The sequence below is a fragment of the Syngnathus leptorhynchus genome, unplaced genomic scaffold (assembly GCF_054491065.1).
Source record: "Syngnathus leptorhynchus isolate UIUO unplaced genomic scaffold, UIUO_Slep HiC_scaffold_58, whole genome shotgun sequence".
NCBI classification, from domain to species: domain Eukaryota; kingdom Metazoa; phylum Chordata; class Actinopteri; order Syngnathiformes; family Syngnathidae; genus Syngnathus; species Syngnathus leptorhynchus.
The window spans coordinates 201511-205707 of NW_028232025.1; positions in this window are offsets into that span (position 1 = coordinate 201511).

Consider the following 4197-nt stretch of genomic DNA (forward strand, 5'->3'; position numbering starts at 1 on the left):
TTCATGTATAATGATCAACTCGATACTCCCTAGCCCCCAACAGCCTTTTTTTTCATAACACTTTAACCAGAGTGACGGGAAAGCGGCATTTCAGAAAACGTGCTTATCTCGGCGAGAAAAAGCGATTTCGGCAATAAAATTTAAAACGCGTGTAAAACATAAACCAAACGATGAAATTGGTTATTTCTTCATATATAATGATCAACTCGATACTCCCTAGCCCCCAACAGCCTTTTTTTTCATAACACTTTAACCAGAGTGACAGGAGAGCGGCATTTCAGAAAACGTGCTTATCTCGGCGAGAAAAAGCGATTTCGGCAATAAAATTTAAAACGCGTGTAAAACATAAACCAAACGATGAAATTGGTTATTTCTTCATGTATAATGATCAACTCGATACTCCCTAGCCCCCAACAGCCTTTTTTTTCATAACACTTTAACCAGAGTGACGGGAGAGCGGTTTTTCAGAAAACGTGCTTATCTCGGCGAGAAAAAGCGATTTCGGCAATAAAATTTAAAACGCGTGTAAAACATAAACCAAACGATGAAATTGGTTATTTCTTCATGTATAATGATCAACTCGATACTCCCTAGCCCCCAACAGCCTTTTTTTTCATAACACTTTAACCAGAGTGACGGGAGAGCGGCATTTCAGAAAACGTGCTTATCTCGGCGAGAAAAAGCGATTTCGGCAATAAAATTTAAAACGCGTGTAAAACATAAACCAAACGATGAAATTGGTTATTTCTTCATGTATAATGATCAACTCGATACTCCCTAGCCCCCAACAGCCTTTTTTTTCATAACACTTTAACCAGAGTGACGGGAGAGCGGCATTTCAGAAAACGTGCTTATCTCGGCGAGAAAAAGCGATTTCGGCAATAAAATTTAAAACGCGTGTAAAACATAAACCAAACGATGAAATTGGTTATTTCTTCATATATAATGATCAACTCGATACTCCCTAGCCCCCAACAGCCTTTTTTTTCATAACACTTTAACCAGAGTGACGGGAGAGCGGCATTTCAGAAAACGTGCTTATCTCGGCGAGAAAAAGCGATTTCGGCAATAAAATTTAAAACGCGTGTAAAACATAAACCAAACGATGAAATTGGTTATTTCTTCATGTATAATGATCAACTCGATACTCCCTAGCCCCCAACAATCTTTTTTTTCATAACACTTTAACCAGAGTGACGGGAGAGCGGCATTTCAGAAAACGTGCTTATCTCGGCGAGAAAAAGCGATTTCGGCAATAAAATTTAAAACGCGTGTAAAACATAAACCAAACGATGAAATTGGTTATTTCTTCATGTATAATGATCAACTCGATACTCCCTAGCCCCCAACAGCCTTTTTTTTCATAACACTTTAACCAGAGTGACGGGAGAGCGGCATTTCAGAAAACGTGCTTATCTCGGCGAGAAAAAGCGATTTCGGCAATAAAATTTAAAACGCGTGTAAAACATAAACCAAACGATGAAATTGGTTATTTCTTCATATATAATGATCAACTCGATACTCCCTAGCCCCCAACAGTCTTTTTTTTCATAACACTTTAACCAGAGTGACAGGAGAGCGGCATTTCAGAAAACGTGCTTATCTCGGCGAGAAAAAGCGATTTCGGCAATAAAATTTAAAACGCGTGTAAAACATAAACCAAACGATGAAATTGGTTATTTCTTCATGTATAATGATCAACTCGATACTCCCTAGCCCCCAACAGCCTTTTTTTTCATAACACTTTAACCAGAGTGACGGGAGAGCGGCATTTCAGAAAACGTGCTTATCTCGGCGAGAAAAAGCGATTTCGGCAATAAAATTTAAAACGCGTGTAAAACATAAACCAAACGATGAAATTGGTTATTTCTTCATGTATAATGATCAACTCGATACTCCCTAGCCCCCAGCAGCCTTTTTTTTCATAACACTTTAACCAGAGTGACGGGAGAGCGGCATTTCAGAAAACGTGCTTATCTCGGCGAGAAAAAGCGATTTCGGCAATAAAATTTAAAACGCGTGTAAAACATAAACCAAACGATGAAATTGGTTATTTCTTCATGTATAATGATCAACTCGATACTCCCTAGCCCCCAACAGCCTTTTTTTTCATAACACTTTAACCAGAGTGACGGGAGAGCGGCATTTCAGAAAACGTGCTTATCTCGGCGAGAAAAAGCGATTTCGGCAATAAAATTTAAAACGCGTGTAAATCATAAACCAAACGATGAAATTGGTTATTTCTTCATGTATAATGATCAACTCGATACTCCCTAGCCCCCAACAGCCTTTTTTTTCATAACACTTTAACCAGAGTGACGGGAGAGCGGCATTTCAGAAAACGTGCTTATCTCGGCGAGAAAAAGCGATTTCGGCAATAAAATTTAAAACGCGTGTAAAACATAAACCAAACGATGAAATTGGTTATTTCTTCATGTATAATGATCAACTCGATACTCCCTAGCCCCCAACAGCCTTTTTTTTCATAACACTTTAACCAGAGTGACGGGAGAGCGGCATTTCAGAAAACGTGCTTATCTCGGCGAGAAAAAGCGATTTCGGCAATAAAATTTAAAACGCGTGTAAAACATAAACCAAACGATGAAATTGGTTATTTCTTCATGTATAATGATCAACTCGATACTCCCTAGCCCCCAACAGCCTTTTTTTTCATAACACTTTAACCAGAGTGACGGGAGAGCGGCATTTCAGAAAACGTGCTTATCTCGGCGAGAAAAAGCGATTTCGGCAATAAAATTTAAAACGCGTGTAAAACATAAACCAAACGATGAAATTGGTTATTTCTTCATGTATAATGATCAACTCGATACTCCCTAGCCCCCAACAGCCTTTTTTTTCATAACACTTTAACCAGAGTGACGGGAGAGCGGCATTTCAGAAAACGTGCTTATCTCGGGGAGAAAAAGCGATTTCGGCAATAAAATTTAAAACGCGTGTAAAACATAAACCAAACGATGAAATTGGTTATTTCGTCATGTATAATGATCAACTCGATACTCCCTAGCCCCCAACAGCCTTTTTTTTCATAACACTTTAACCAGAGTGACGGGAGAGCGGCATTTCAGAAAACGTGCTTATCTCGGCGAGAAAAAGCGATTTCGGCAATAAAATTTAAAACGCGTGTAAAACATAAACCAAACGATGAAATTGGTTATTTCTTCATGTATAATGATCAACTCGATACTCCCTAGCCCCCAACAGCCTTTTTTTTCATAACACTTTAACCAGAGTGACGGGAGAGCGGCATTTCAGAAAACGTGCTTATCTCGGCGAGAAAAAGCGATTTCGGCAATAAAATTTAAAACGCGTGTAAAACATAAACCAAACGATGAAATTGGTTATTTCTTCATGTATAATGATCAACTCGATACTCCCTAGCCCCCAACAGCCTTTTTTTTCATAACACTTTAACCAGAGTGACGGGATAGCGGCATTTCAGAAAACGTGCTTATCTCGGCGAGAAAAAGCGATTTCGGCAATAAAAATTAAAACGCGTGTAAAACATAAACCAAACGATGAAATTGGTTATTTCTTCATGTATAATGATCAACTCGATACTCCCTAGCCCCCAACAGCCTTTTTTTTTATAACACTTTAACCAGAGTGACGGGAGAGCGGCATTTCAGAAAACGTGCTTATCTCGGCGAGAAAAAGCGATTTCGGCAATAAAATTTAAAACACGTGTAAAACATAAACCAAACGATGAAATTGGTTATTTCTTCATGTATAATGATCAACTCGATACTCCCTAGCCCCCAACAGCCTTTTTTTTCATAACACTTTAACCAGAGTGACGGGATAGCGGCATTTCAGAAAACGTGCTTATCTCGGCGAGAAAAAGCGATTTCGGCAATAAAATTTAAAACGCGTGTAAAACATAAACCAAACGATGAAATTGGTTATTTCTTCATGCATAATGATCAACTCGATACTCCCTAGCCCCCAACAGCCTTTTTTTTCATAACACTTTAACCAGAGTGACGGGAGAGTGGCATTTCAGAAAACGTGCTTATCTCGGCGAGAAAAAGCGATTTCGGCAATAAAATTTAAAACGCGTGTAAAACATAAACCAAACGATGAAATTGGTTATTTCTTCATGTATAATGATCAACTCGATACTCCCTAGCCCCCAACAGCCTTTTTTTTCACAACACTTTAACCAGAGTGACGGGAGAG